Here is a 15,948-nt window from a genome sequence, read left to right on the forward strand (position 1 = left end):
CTGTTCTCTTACTCATCCTGCTTGTTATTTAACTCAGCCTGGGCCCTAAGGAACATTTTTAGTTGTACTGTCAACAGTTTCAAAACAAAGCAGAAAATGCGACTGGCAAATGAGGAACCCAGCTGGCCCTCTGTTTAGGCTCCCACTGCATATACTTTAATCCTGACACCTGCAAGCTATTTAATCAGGATTTACAATTGAACATGAAGGATGAGGGGTCCGCAGGGCTGTGTTCTTAGTGTTTGGATTGCAAATGATGGAGAAAAACTTTGTTATCGGATGTTGTAGTTATTTGAAGTTGGGTGCCCTCTAACCCACAGGGAACCGAGCGTCATTTATCACTCCCCAGAAAAAACTCAGCTCAGGCAGACACTGCCCCTCGCTGCCTAACATTCTATTTTTGCTTCTCCTGTATTCTAGGGTAAACAAACTTGAAATTTATGAACAATGGGAAAAATAATTTCCAGAGAGCCTATGGCCAGAGAAAGTTCTCAGTGGAATAGTAAAACACAATCTTGACTTAGGACGCAGAGCAAAATGCAGATAAGGACATTTGCCTGCAATGTGGCCCGGCCTGCGGTCCAGAAGGGTTTCTACTTACAAACTTGCCGACTCTTGTGGGTGGAAAAGAGCGTAGCCTCGAGCCAGACTGAAAGTATGACCGTTGTGCCCAACACAACAAATAGAATTTAATATTGCTTGTAAATGTGCAAATTTCCCAAATGAATAAAGAAAATCTCCTCATTCTAGACTTGCAAAAAGCACCTGAGGAGTAGCCCTTTAGATGGAAAACTCCCTCTAAGCTGAGGAGATCCTATAGCAAGGTGACTTACTTGTGGGTGGGGCCTAGAGAAATGGCGAATGACCACTGTTTTATGGAGTCCCCATTTGGCTGTGTGCTTGGGAAGAGATGAAGAAGCAGAAAACAGGGTTCTGCCCTCAAGGAGCTTCCAGTCTACTTGAGGGAAGAAAAGACGGACCTTCTCTGAGACAACAAGAAAACAGGACAGAACAGTGTGTAATATAGAGAATTTCAGAGAAGCCACAGCCCTGCCAACTGAAGTAGCCAAAGAAAACTTTCTGAAGAACGTGGGGCTTGAGTTGGGAACAGAAATGGTTGAGGCAGTGGTTCTCGAGATATTTTATGGCAAAGCGCGCCAGACGATGGTCGCTGGACTTTACAGTTAGGATCCATTATTTGAGAAATACTTAAAAAGCTGCCATGAGTTCATTACCATTGAAAAATGTGTTTTATTTTTCACCATAACATTATTTATATGCATTGGAAAGCAGTACAGATTGGTGGAAGATCTAGTTAGTATTCGCCCAGTCAGTGTAGAAGGTACAGTTTCTGTATGGCTTTTCGGCTCTTCCTTGTAACGGCTCTGCTGTTTCATCCCCGGGGTTTGAAGTCCACGGGAAGTAAGAGTGGCTTAGAATAGCATCTTTGGGTGCTTTTGAAACTTAATGGGTATTAGGGAAAGTGCTCAGATGATCCTGTTGATGCCTTCAGATATACTTAAGGGGCAGTGGCCAGATAGACTAGAACTTGGTTGTGGCTTTGATGGCAACCTTCAAGTGACATCCGTACCAGCAACAGCGCACCTTGAGTGATTCTTTTCTCTCTACCCACCGGTTTTATTGTCCCCAGGTTGCTGAGTGGTGTAAGTTTGAGGGTATCCAGTGTCAAGATTAAGAACAATGACCATCTCACTGGCTGCCTTCCCCTGGACCCGGGCCAGCTCACATAGAAAACCTTAACTGTCAAGAACAACTATGACTTTTAAACAGTGGTAGAAAACTGGATTTAATGGTCTCTCTCAGACATTCCTTATCCAAATGAATAAAAAAGAGGCACTGTTTTTTCCTCTTGAATTCTAAAGTAACACATGTTTGCTTATTTTTGTAAACATTCCAAGTATAGGGAAACACAGATCTCATCTAGTATTTTGCTGTGATCATTTTGGCAGGTATCTTTCTAGTCTTTTTTTAATGCAGGCATACATACACATACATAAATATTTCTTACAAAACTAGAATCATTCTATACACCATATTATAGCAATTTTTTTGGATGAGTAGATTCAGCTTAGCTTCTTTGTCCATATGCATTTTTCGAAATCTTGATTTTTTCTTTCTTTCTTTATTATAAATATATGATTACTTATTTATTATTATTTCCTAAATCTTGATTTTTTAATGACTATATATTTGGTCACATGGCTTTTCCATATTTAACCAGTCCTCTTTCTGTTACACATTTAGGTTGTTTCCATCTTTTAAAAATCTTAATAAATAGGATCATGATGAATACCTTTATATATAAATCTTTATGCTCATCTCTAGGAAAATGCAATTTCATTTTGATTAAATGTCTTGAAATCTATAGTTTAGTCCTAGATTTTACTACTCCGTTTTGGCCTCTTACCAGCTTCTGATTCTGTCTGGGGTCTACAGTTAGCCAATGACCAAAATCCATAGAGTACAGGCAGTGAGATGACTTCTTCCCAGATGAGCTGGAGAGTCGGGGAAATACAAACGTTCTTCTCTTCCTTCTCCCAACCTTTTGGGAGGTTGGAGAGATAAAGCACCATGTAACACGTAAGTAGTTGGTGGGAGAGAACTTTAGATGTAGAAACTCTGCCTGGATGGCTAGGAAAGCCCAGGGAGGTCACAGTGCTTAGACCCTTGGTGGGAGGAGGATGCTCAGGCTAGGCTCCCCCTTGAAGCCTCCATGTCTAGGCAGCGGCAGCGGAATTGGAGCCCAAGGATGGTGATGGTGCTTTTTTCACTTCTTCCTCTCTTCAATAGCCTTCCCCATGACAGGGCTGATATTTTCGTGTGGGCATTGTTCCAAAAAAATTATTCATGACACTTGCTAAAGATAGCAGGGGAGACTCAAGTCAAGTGAACTACCCAATGAGGTTTTTCAGTAGGAGAGATATGTGCCTCAACTCCAAATACAATAAGCAAAAATCAGGATTTATAGCCAAGAAGCAGCAGTGGGGGTCAGTGGATGGAAACTTAGTAAGAGGTAGGGTACTTCTTCTTGAAACTGACCTAATGGATTTTTGCTGAAGGCAGACCAGGGTGATAAAACGTGGAGGGTGGGGGATAAGGAATTTGAACAGACCAAGAGCAGGGAGTTTTCACTACTGACTTGGCAAGATTCTTGCTCAAACTGGAATAAGCAGGCCAAAGACAAAGCCCCAGGTGGGGCCTAGTGAGAAAGAGGACTCAGAGGAGTCTCCCCCCGAGTTTGGTCACAGAGAAGAGTCTTTGTCAGTATCTCTGTCTTCTGAAGTGTCTGGTCTCTCATCCTGGTGTTTCTTGGTTTAGTTTAGTTCTCCCCTCAGGGAAATAATAAATGTGAACTCCGCTTTCAGAGAGAAATCTCCCTTTGGTGCTTTTTTTTTTTTTTAAAGATTTTATTTATTTATTTGACAGAGAGAGATCACAAATAGACAGAGAGGCAGGCAGAGAGAGAGAGAGGGAAGCAGGCTCCCTGCTGAGCAGAGAGCCCGATGCGGGACTCGATCCCAGGACCCTGAGATCATGACCTGAGCCGAAGGCAGCGGTTTAACCCACTGAGCCACCCAGGCGCCCCCTTTGGTGCTTTTTACTTTACATTTCTCTTTGTTTTCCTCCTCTGCTCTTCCACTCCCAGCCCCTCTTCCTTCCACCTCCCAGTCCTGTGCCCTCCTCAGCCATACTCCCAGCCCCTCACACCCATTTCCCTCTCCTCACACATCTTCAAGCACAGACTCTGTGGAATCATTCGTTCTAACCACAGTGCTACTTTTTCCTCTGGCACCTCTGGGGTGAATGGAAGCATTAGCTCCTGATGAACCATGGGTCTCAAAGAATCTGCTGTCCTTGTGGGGTCTTTCCTCTTCAACTTAGAGTTTACACACCTGACCTGGTAACTTATTCTCAGCCTCCAATTTAGAAAGGTCTGGAATTCCTACCACGTTGTCTCACCATGTTGTCTTACCACATCTGACCATATAATTTGTCTAAAAAAAAAAAAGGGCCCTGGGAGAGTAAAAGAAGGTACTACTATTAATCATGCCAGGCCAACAACATAGATAGGGACTTCTATCCATTGTAGTAAATCTGGGTTTATGATCCCGTATCTGGATTTATGATCCAGTAAATCTGGATTTCTGATCACGTATCGTAACTTTGCTCTTCCTTTCATTCTCAGTCTGTGCAAATACTCTGTCAAATAGAGTCAAGAACAGAGCACAACCCTAAGAATATGAAGTACATCGTTTTGGAATTTTTACAAATTAGTCAGAGGTTGAGCTCAATCAGGCTGGCATTGTGCTATCCGTGAAGAAGTTTGGCCAAATGAACAGTGTAAAGCAGAGACTAGTAGGAAAAAAAAATCCAGGCACCATTTTTTTTTTTCTTTCAGATACCATTTTTATATAGTGACTTGAGCAGCAGGTCATAGGACTTTGAGACATCAACACTCTATTATTGTCACATAAGTTTATTAATTTTGTTTCTTTTCTATTTCCAGTCTGGGTGTTTTTTTTTTTTTAATCTTTGTTTGGTCTTTTTGCCCATCAAAGAGATATGGTTTTATAATAACTCACCTCAACTAATATGGCTATTGAGGTATATTTATGGAAACTGACCATTGATGGATAGGAATTCTTTAGGGCCATTTAAAACAAAAGGGACTATGATTGCCCAGATGTGAGACAAATAAAATTAAGGAAACAGAATTATTTTCAAGATGATACTAGCCTCCTTATCTTGTATTCATAAAAAGCTCCCTGTATTTCGAGTGTCTTCTAAAACATTTGTTATTTTACTTTTTCCTTTCAGCTCGATATTTGTATGCAATACTGCTCTTCCAAAATATTGACCCAGCCTATAAGTAGGAAGCCTAAATACATCAAAAAACTGTAGAAGAAATAGAAAAATACTGATAAATGATTACCTCCCTAATGCATACTAGACTGACAATTTATCAGATTTTTAAGAACCTCCCAAATCCCTGTGTTATAATATATTTCCAGATAAAAGGAAATAGGAAAATATTTGAAAATTCACTTAAAAATTGGCATGATTGTAATACAAAAATTTGACAAAAAAATTTTAAAAACCTATAGTCTAATCTCATGTGCTAACAAACATGCAAAAATTTTACCTACCTATATTAACAGAGCAATATTCAGAATGTTTATTGTGGTGCCTAGGAATCCATGGATGGTTTGCTATAGAGAAATATAGGAATGTAAATTATAGAGGAATAGGTCAAAGGACAAACGTCACATTATTATAGGATCAAAAGGCTTAAAACTCAATATCCTTCCTATTTAAATTTTTCAATAGGCTTGGTATAGAATGATACAGAATACGACTATAAAAGAACACATACACACACCCCACACACCTCTTTTCCAAATCAATAGCCTTGCAACATCATTCTTAACCACGAAACATCAGAGGCAATCTCATTAAAGAAATATGTAGGATACTATCACCACCACTTTTATATTTACAATACAGTATAAAAGTTCTAGACAACACTGTAAGTCTTGAAACAGAAAAAGTAGGTATTGTTATTTGCAAATAATATGATTATTTATTTAGATGGCCTCAAAGACAAATCCAGCCCGGGGACTACTTTTGTAAATAACGTTTCATTGGAACATAGCCACACACTTACGTTTCCATATTATCTAATGGCTGCTTTTGAACTGTAACAGCAGAGTTGAATAGTTGTGACAGTTGCTATACTTGATCTTAGCCAAAAGGCTCAGAAGTAATGAATAATTGTGACAAAGACTATATGTCTCACAAAGTCTAAAATATGTACTATTTGGTCCTTACTGAAAAAAACATTGCCAGTCCTTCCTCTAGATTATTCCTATAGCCACAAGCAAGAGATAACCAAAAAATCAATTAAGAAGTCATTAAGGTGCACAGACATACGATACTCCAGAGACAGTTATATAACACCCCAATAATAATAAGTTGTTTGATATAAAAGAAAAAAATCCTACAAAAATAACATATTTAAATACACATACTAGGTAGGTTCCATACGAAGAAAATCACCTTATTTAACAAAGGATATAAAACAATATAAAAGTAAATGTAGAACACAGAATGTTTATGAATTGGAAGACTGGAGATCAAATAAGTGACAATTCTTCCCATATTATTTTATAAATTTAATGCCATTTCAATAAAACTTTCCATTTGGAGGGGGAATAACAAAAATGATTCTTAAATTAATTGTTTGAGAACTGTAAAAAAAAAAGGTTAATAAATGAATGGACCCTCGAATATATAATGCTAGACGAAATAGAAGTTTATTTCTCATTCAAAGAAAGTCCAAAATGGACATTTCATGTGAGCCAGCAGCTCTCTTCCAGAGAGACTCAGGGGCCTAGGCTCCTCCTACCTCGACAATCTTCCATCTCAACACATATCTTGGGGAATCCTTTCAATCCAAGATAGTTTAGAAGGGAAAAGATGGTGGAGAGTTGCTTATGTGAGGTTTTGTTTTTATTGGCGATTCTGGAGATGCCACACATTGCTTTCCCCTTATGTTCCTTTCCCAAGTCCCTTTGACATCAATCCTATGACTACCACTAACTGCAAGGGAGCCTGGGAAATGTAGTCTGATGCATACCCAGAAGGAAAAAAAAAAGTTTGGGTGAACAGTCTACGAAGTTTGCCATAGCAACAGATGGGGAAGTCCAGAAACAGACCGCAGCATATGTCAGAATTTATAATGTGATAAATATGGCATTTCAAATCAGTGAGGAAATTACAGTCAATTAACAGGACTTGGACAATTATTGGTTATATATTTACCCTCACACTACACAACAAAATAAATTCCAGATGTACTACATTTAAGTAGACATTAAAAAAAATGAAACCCTCAAAAAAAAAAAAAACTAGAGTAAATACAGTTTGATATTTTGTTGGGCAAGGACCTTCTAAGTTTAGAAAGGGGAGAAACCCTATAGGAAAATAGTTTGAGTACCTAAAAATTAAGAACTTCTGTGTGCTGAAATTAGAAAAAAAATTAAAAGGCAAATGACAAAAGAAAGAAAATATGTCTATTTGACAGCAAAACATTTAATACCCTAAATATAAAAAAGTTCTTCATAGCAATGAGGAAGAGATTCATTCATCAGTTGAGAAATAAGAAATGAGGTGAGATGTAGGTGACTAACAAACATAGAAAACAAGCCTCAGTAACAACCAAGGATTCCTGAGAAAACCTATGATCTTACTAGCCCTCTCTGAGCCCTGGTTTTTCCATCTGTGAGACTATAATGATCACAGAAACTGTTTTTGGGATTCTGTTTTTTTAAATGAGATAACTCATGGACAGCACGCAGTAAACACTCAACAAACATGAGCTATTGCCATTTTTTAAATCATTCTAAGTGTTCATGGTGTATTTTTAGGTAAAGAAAGTAAGATTCAAAATGTATTCAGTGTGACATCATTTATGATTCACACATAAATGATGTACACCCGGGAAAGGAACAAGCCAGGATTTTAGCATGGTTGTCTCTTGTTTGTGGTCATAGGAATAATTGTAATTTTCTTCTTCAGACATTTTGGTGTTTTCCAAATTCTTCACAATAAACAAGGGTTGTTGTGTTTACAATTTTTAAAAATTTAAGTTCTCATCTTTGAATCATTGTTGAATGACCCTAAATGGTTTCTTGAGTTTGTCTGGGACTGATTAGTTTCTGAAACCAGACTCCGTTTTCAAAACTGCTGTCCAGAGCCCTGAGCAAAGGAAAATCACCAAAGAAGTGTTGCCTCAGTTTCAACTCAACAACAGAGTCTCTTTTTTGCTTGTCCAAATTAAGTGTGAGATCATTACCCCTAAAGGATTCAGAATGTGAATTGAAGCACTCTGAAAACAAAACAAAACAAAACAAAACCCTCCAAAAAACTAGGTTGTAGCAGACTGAATTCCAAGGAGGGCAAAATGATACAAATGGAGATATGGTGTCCTGGGGTGCTGGGTGCTTGTCTCCCCTCAACCCGGCTGCTCCTTTGCTGTGGTTCTGCTTCTTCAGCCACTTCCTTCCTGATCTCCCTCCTTCCTCTGCGGGCTTCCCTTTGTCCGCTGCTGCTTTTTCTTGGGAAAGTTCTGCAACCTGAGTCTCAGCTTTGTCATCTGCAGAATGAGACAAATAATACCCTCCCAATGGGAATGTTTTTTGTTTTGTTTTGTTTTTTAAGATATTTTTATTTGACAGACAGAGATCACAAGTAGGCAGAGAGGCAGGCAGAGAGAGAGAGAGAGAGGAGGAAGCAGGCTCCCCGCTGAGCAGAGAGCCCGATGTGGGACTTGATCCCAGGACCCCGGGATCATGACCTGAGCCGAAGGCAGAGGTGTTAATCCACTGAGCCACCCAGGTGCTCCCGATGGGAGTGTTTTATAGAGCACTTAGGATGCTGCCCGGCACATAGTAGGTGCCCCGTAAAAGGTCGTTGTTATTATTCTTCAATTGGATGTTGCAGTCATTCTTCAAATGTCAACATATAGAACTATATATTCATTCTTTTCTGTCTTGTTTCTTAGTCAGGAAGTGAAGGAGGGGCTCGGTGGTTTGGGTGAAGTGCACCTTTGCTTACTCTTGCATAGGTAATTGAATAGCTTCAAATGAACAAACTTTCATTGCACCTTCTTTATCGCCTGTCCTTGAAATGAACAAATCAGGAGCGTAACATTAAGAAGTCTGCTTGTAGTAGAGTTCCTGTTCGTAGTACCTCCTTGGTCATAGCCCTGCTAAGAGAAGGCGCCTCACCCAGAGTCGCTGCTGGAGGCAGGGACAGTCACAGCTTGTCTCTGGATAGCTGTTTCCTTCCCTGAGCACCTCTGATTAGACCAGCATGGGCTCCGGACGCAGGAACATCAAATGAACAGTGGCCGACTGATAGCCTATGACCACGTTGAGAGGAAACCTTTTTAGTCCACTTCTGTTATACTTGAAATACTCTCCTGGCTTTCTTCTGCCCCAGGGAGTGACTGATCGGATCCTCTTGGGCATAGGCTGCTTCCAGAATGCTTCCACGAATTCTGCTGCTCCTCTGGGGTCAGTCCCTTGATGGCTGGGAGGGCAGGTGTGAGGGGATCCTGCCCCAGTTCCCAGCTATCTGTGATGGGTGGTGACTGCTCGACTACGGGCTCTCCTTAGCAGGCCCACGAAGCTCTCTACGGTCTTCCCCTCCAGCATAGCTCGGGCAGCCATTACGGTGATGTACTGGCTTCTACTGGCTCTGTGTGTTATTTTCTGCTTATTTGGAACTAGAGTAGGGAAGAGCCATGCTCTTTGTTGGAGGAGTTCACTATGATCCCAACAGTAAAGGCAGCTGGACTCATCAAATCATTCCTCAGACATACAAAGACTGAGCTTGGCAGTACTTTTAGCCAAATACCCAACAGAAAACTCTCCTGTATGTGCAGGAGGGGACGTGAGTAAGCATATTCATGGCATGAGAAATGGAAACTGTTTATGTTTTTATCAAGAGCAATGGATAAGTGAAATATGTTTTTATTATCTTTTATTTTATTCAATTTATTTACTTGGTGAAATATATGCAGTAACTAAAAGGGATGAAATAGGTTTAAATGTTTCAGTGTGGATATGGACCAAAATCATTATGTTGAATGAAAGAAGAAAAGTCCCAGCATGTGCTAAAGTTTATGTAAATAAAAAAACACACAAGAAACAGAACCATATATTGTTTGCTGATATGCATGTGTGAGAGACAATAGAAAGACTGTATTGAAACCACCTGGGTGGCTCAGTGGATTAAGCCTCTGCCTTCAGCTCAGGTCGTGATTCAAAGGTCCTAGGATCGCGCCCAGTCGGGCTCTCTGCTCAGCAGGGGAGCCTGCTTCCCTTTCTCTTTCTCTGCCTGCCTCTCTGCCTCCTTGTGATCACTCCCTGTCAAATAAATAAATAAAAATCTTAAAAAAAAAAATCAGTGGTGGTGTGTTGTGGTGGTTGGTTTAGGGGAAAGAGGGCAGGGGTCTGTGGGAGGCTCAGTCAGTTAGGGGTCTGACTCTTGATTTCAGCTCAGGTCTTGAGCTCAGGGTCCTGAGTTCAAGCCCTGCATTGGGTTCCACGCTAGGCACAGACCCTACTTAAAAAAAAATGTAGCAACTAGCGCATTTGATCCTTGTTGGAACTATGTAGGCTATAGGATAAAGAAGGAAGAGGAAAATAGGCTCAGATTGGTGAAAGAGAATTCTATCTGTAATATTTTACTCTTTATTTTTATTTTTTAAAATATTTTATTTTTAAGTAATCTCTATACTCAATGTGGGGCTCGAACTCAACAATCCCCAGGTCAAGATTCACACACTCTATGGACGGACCCAGGCAGGCATCCCAATATTTTGCTTTTTAAAAGAGAATTTAAGCACATGTTATGTATAATCTTAAAAGGCATACACAGAGGAGAAGATTCAGGAAGCAAACATGATAACGTGCCAACCATTGGGAATCCTGTTTCATAGGAAAATGAGTATGTTAGATTATACGTTGGATTTTTCTGTGAATAAACCTTTCTTAAAACAAAAAGAAATCACATAAAGCAGGGGTTGCTCTTGAAGGAATCTTCTAGTGGTAGGAAGCACTGGGGTCAGAGCGTCAGTGTCAGGGGAGCAGCCAGAAAGCTGTGCTATGGCTGGGGTGGAAAGGCCAGGGGAGGCCACGCTGGAGCTGGACGGGAGAGAGCGGGGCTGAACGAGTAGAAGGGGCCAGCACCCAAGGGAGGGACGCAGTCTAGAGAGAGAGAGACCTGTGTGACCCACCGGAGAGGATGGGTTGTGGTCAGGCCCAGAAGTTTCTCTAATTCTGACCTAGCTCTCATTTTAGTTCATATTCTTAAAATAAACCTCCCTCTGTCTGGTGCTAGTTTAGGTGCGACCAAATGAGCTGTACTTGTGCTTCCCGTTTGGGAAAGAGAATGGCCAAGCTCCCACGCTGGCTCGCGTCTTCAGATACTTCTGTGTCCTGACTGTTTCCAGCTCTGAGGATGCTGAACTGATGGGCTCTCCCTTCTCCCAGTCCACTTCCAAAAATAATAATAATGAGCTTTTGGGGACAACTGTGGATGTATGGAGAAATTGCGCCCGGTGTAAAGATTCCTCTACCCCTCACACCGGGTTTTTTCCTTACTAACACCTCGTGTGTGGACAGCACATTTGCCACAGCTCATGAACCAATCCTGATGCATTATTATGGACTTAAAGTCCATAGTTGAGTCAGATTTCTTGAGTTCTCTGGGTCCTGTTTCTGTCCCAGGGTCCTACCAATGCCCCATCACATTCAGTGGTCAGATCTCCTTGGGCTCCTCCTGGCAGTGACAGTCTCTCACTTTCCTTGTTCCTGTTGACCTTGACAGTTTGGGGGAGCACCCACCAGGTATTTTGCAGGAAGCCCCTCTCCCAGGATGTGTCTGGTGTTTTTCCCATGACTAGGCCAGGGTTAGATGTTCTTTCATGAGAAGACGGTCACAGAGGTAAAGTGCCCTTCTCATGTCCTCACCTCAAGGGAACTTCCTATCAACATGACTTGTCACTGTGGACCTGGGACTTGATCATCTGGCAGGTCACATTCTAAGAGCGGTTTTTCTAGGCGTTCTCTGTACCCAAGTAGCAACTGTAATGGAGAGTAAGAGTCGTTAGTGGTGGGGGCAGCTCTGCCTTACGGAGCACAGCAGGCAGGTTGCACCCCCCCTCCCCCCATAACCCCTGGCCTGGCTCAGCTTGCTCCCTTCCCCAAGACTGAGGCAGCCGGGCTGGAGTGCCCCTGGGCTCCGAGCAGGGACCGACCAGGAAACTTACCCGGGCACACAGGAAAGCCACAGTGGAAAGCAGATTCTTCTTTCCCAGGCGGTGGGGAGGGGCATCTCGAGAGTACTAGCATGTACATTGATAAATATTTAGAGAAAAGACCAAACTTCATTTCCTGTCGCTGATAAAGGCCCATGGAAATATTTGGGCCTTGCTACTTCGCAGCCAGCCTTTAATACCTCCTAGCTGACACGGTGTCACAGACCCAGCAGCTGCTAGGTCAAAACTCCTCTTACCTACCCTCCATGCTTGCCTGAGGGATCCTTTTAACCTTAGGGAACGGTTGGCTCCCTAGCCTACTGGGAGGATGAGAGCCTGTTCCCCCCCAGCTGCCATCACTGCACCTTGGCCGCCCCCTGTGCCTGCCAGCGTCTGCCCTGCTCTCTGCTGCCTGGACGAAGGCCAAGTGCCTGTCTTCCCACAGCCCTGTGCATGTGCTCATCCCTCTTAACCTGCCCCGTCCCCCAGCCTCTCCTTGTTCAGCTCGCGCAGTCCAGCCCCGTTACTCCCCCCTCAAGCTGCTCTCTCCTTCCTCTCCTTTTCTTAAATGCCTGTTGTGACCCCTACCCTGACAACTCACCTGTCCTCACCTCTGCATTTCCTCCCACTGAGCTCTAGCCAGGACCAAACCATCTGTAGTTCCTGCAAAGTGTCAGCTTCTCTCTGTCTTCTGGACCTCTGAGCCTCCTGTGCTCACGGCCTGAAATACCATCCGTCCCTTTCCCTTCCTCCTGGGTCCACTGCTGGCCAATCCCCCCAACCCCCCACGCTTCCTGTCTCACACCCTGACAGACCCAACTTTCAAAGCGCTTCCTCCAGGAAGCCTTCCCTGACTCTCAGAAATCAAAACGGGGCCCCCCCATGTACACTCACAGCCCCTTGGGCATGCCGTCTTAGCACTTCCCTCACGGTACCGAAACTGCCTTGGGTATGTGTGTTTTCTGCCCCCACTGGGTTACAAGCTCCTTGAGGGAGCAAGCTCATCTGGCTCCTCTTTCTCTTCCTCAGATACTGGACACGACCAACAGCTGGAGCTCACAAGTATCCGTTGAATTAAAAGAGCAATCTAGCCAGCTGCTTCAACCTTGAGCATGAACTCTTGCGTTCTCACCATTCACTACACGCCCATCACCTACACCCCAAACTCCTTTATTTGCCTTTTGCATCAGCCACTTTGTGGAATGCTTTCCCGAAGAACATGCTCAGTGTAGCCGCCACCAGTCCCTGCTCACTCCTTGGCCCGCTCAACCCTCCTCTGGCTCTGATGCTCCTGCCCAACATTTCCTTTCTTGTAATTCTCTCCTCCATTGATTTCTGGAATGTTGCACTCACCTGGTTCTCCCGCACCCTCCCCTGTTCTGCGACTTCTCTTTCTCAGCATCCTTCACCCTCTTTTCTCCCTTCTACTTTAACAGGTCCCAAATTACTTTTGTCATGTTCCTTCTGAGACTTGTTGCTTGTCCTTGCTTCCCTGTTTCTGTGAACAGCATCAGCAGGTGGAAACCTCAGCCTTATCTTCCACTTCTCTCTCCCTTTATGAGACCTTCTAATGAGGAGCCACGAAGTCTAGCAATTTCCCTCTCCCCAATGTCACTATGACCCTTGCTCTAGGTCAGGTCTTCAACCCTATCTGGACTACTGATGGTTATCATCACCTCCGAGCTGGTTACACGCCTGGCCCCACTCCAGTGCCCCCCCACCGCCAACCTTTCCTTTGCACTGTTGCAGTCATGATGCATCACCACTTGGAGTGTCCAGTTGCTGTCTGCTGCCCCTGGAATAAAGCTCACACTCCTGGGGAAGAGTTCAAGGCCTTCTTCAAATGGAACAACGCACCTTTCCAGCCTTATCTCCCAACACAGGACCCCTCCTTGCACTTGAACTACCTCCTGGCCTGTTCTGATTACCTGCTCCCGCTTCTGCCTGGACTGGCCCTGCCCACCATTCACGTGCATATCCTACCAAGTTTTCATGCTTTGTACAGATGTCACTTCTGCTTTGAAGTCTTCCCTAATCTCTCACCTTCGCTCTTTGCTTTAGTCAGGATGTCATCAAGCTCTGCTGCCTTGACAAATCAACCCTGAAACTCAGAGGCTCCAACCAGTTACTTCCCACTCATGCCACACTCTGATGTGAGTCTGGCAGCTCTTGGGAGCTCTTCCCCAGCCATGACTCAGAGGTCCCCGCTGCTCCCATCTGTCAACTCTACTGTGTCAGAAGTGTCTGCCTCCGGGGGTGAGGAGGTGACAGGGGAGGCCTAGAGAACTCTTGTGCCCTCCTAGCTGTTGCCCCCTGGAAGCAGCTCATTGCTTCCATTCACATTCCCATCAGCAGAAGGGGTCTCCTTGGGCTCCTCCTGGCAGCTCGGTCATAGGGCCTGAAATGACCTACCCAGGAGGCTGAAAAATGTAGGGAAGCACACAGACATTTGGTCAGTCCTGCTGTGCCGTACGGTCCTGCAGCAAGGGTGACCAACCTGTTTGCCTGGGACTGTCTGGGTTCTAGCACGAAGAAGACTTGGCATCCCAGAAAACCCTCCATCCTAGGCAAACTGAGAAAGCTGGCCGGTCACCCCACCTCCAGCTCTTGGCTCGTACCCTGTACAATTATGTCATCCTTGCCTGTTTCCACTTCATCCAGATGTAGATTACAGATATCCTTGGAGCAGGGACTGGACCACATGCATCTTTTTCATCCCACAAGGTCGAAAACATTGTCTGCTCTGAGTAGAGAACCATAAATTTGCATAGAGGCTTAAGAGATCTTTTTGGCTTTTGATTATGTGAATAATATATATTCAAGGTAAAAAAATAAAAAAGATGAGCAAAAAGGGAGAAGTCAACTTTTAACATCACCTTAACTGCTAGCCTTTCTTAGAAATGACCACTTAGTTTTCAAGGAGACACACACACACACACACACACACACACACACACACGCACACACATATACTTGAGTTTCTATGTGAATTGTAAAGAAAAACTGGGTCATGTTTCACAGGCTGTTCTGTTCTTTTTCTCATCGAACAATATATCTCATAGGTGTCTATGGAATTAAATAGAAGATGATATAATTAAATGACTTGCATTTATTGGGCCTAAATTATAATATACCTGGGAATGCTGGTATCATGTTCCGTAACTTGGCACGCTAACCATTTTGTATAATTGACTGGTTGTATTTCCTTTTTTTTGAAGTAAATGTAAGTGATAGAAACTGTTCCAGAACATTGCAAAAGATGGGAAGCTACCCAGTTCATTACATAAAACAAACATAACCTTCGTACTTCAAACTGATCAAGATGTCATTTAAAAAAAGAAGAAAGAAACCGCACAGGTTAAGCTCACTTCAGAATGTGGGTCTTAAATGAAAAAAAAAAGCGGTACAAAGATATCACATAAATTAATAATAATAAGAAGAACAACAGTAACACAAGATAACCCTCATAGATCTTTCGATAGGCCAGCCACTGGTCTGAATGCCTTACATATACTAACTAGTTAGTCCTCATAACGCTCTATGAGGGAGCAATTTACGGACGAAGAAACACGGTCTGAGTGAGACTAATTTGTCCACGGTCCATGACTAGCGACTTCTCTCCAGGATTACATTGGGTTTTCATCCCAGCAATGCAGGGAGGGGTCATTAGAAGGAGAGCTACAGTGCAATAGAGTACCATAGATTTAACAAGGAGAACAAGATCATCTTAATACTAAAAAAGGCATTTAAGAAACAGTGGTATCTCTCTTAATAAAGATCTTACAAGGGCGCCTGGGTGACTCAGTGGGTTAAAGACTCTGCCTTCAGCTCAGGTCATGATCTCAGGGTCCTGGGATCAAGCCCCGCATCGGGCTCTCTGCTCTGCGAGGAGCCTGCTTCCTCCTCTCTCTCTGCCTGCCTCTCTGCCTACTTGTGATATCTCTGTCAAATAAATAAATAAAATCTTAAAAAAAAAAGATCTTACAAAAAATAGAAGCAGGAGAGCATCTGTTTATACTAAGAAGTATGTATTTCAAACCAATACATTTCCGTTAAAATTTAGGCTCAGAAGACTGATTCTTCAATTCTACCTATTAGCA

The 15,948-nt window shown here is 43.0% G+C and overlaps 1 long non-coding RNA gene across 1 annotated transcript; it reads right to left on the minus strand.

Annotated features, from left to right (window-relative positions):
• Window positions 1-3,033: 3,033 nt before the first annotated feature.
• LOC123388224 lies at window positions 3,034-14,916 on the minus strand. Its single transcript, XR_006602780.1, has 3 exons — window positions 14,822-14,916; window positions 5,169-5,231; window positions 3,034-3,351 (listed from the first exon to the last, which is right to left on the minus strand). It is a non-coding gene; the product is annotated as an uncharacterized LOC123388224 (long non-coding RNA).
• Between the last annotated feature and the right edge of the window lie 1,032 nt (window positions 14,917-15,948).

This window comes from Mustela putorius, unplaced genomic scaffold, assembly GCF_011764305.1.
Source record: "Mustela putorius furo isolate JIRA1106 unplaced genomic scaffold, ASM1176430v1.1 tig00003896_pilon_pilon_pilon, whole genome shotgun sequence".
Classification (NCBI taxonomy): Eukaryota; Metazoa; Chordata; class Mammalia; order Carnivora; family Mustelidae; genus Mustela; species Mustela putorius.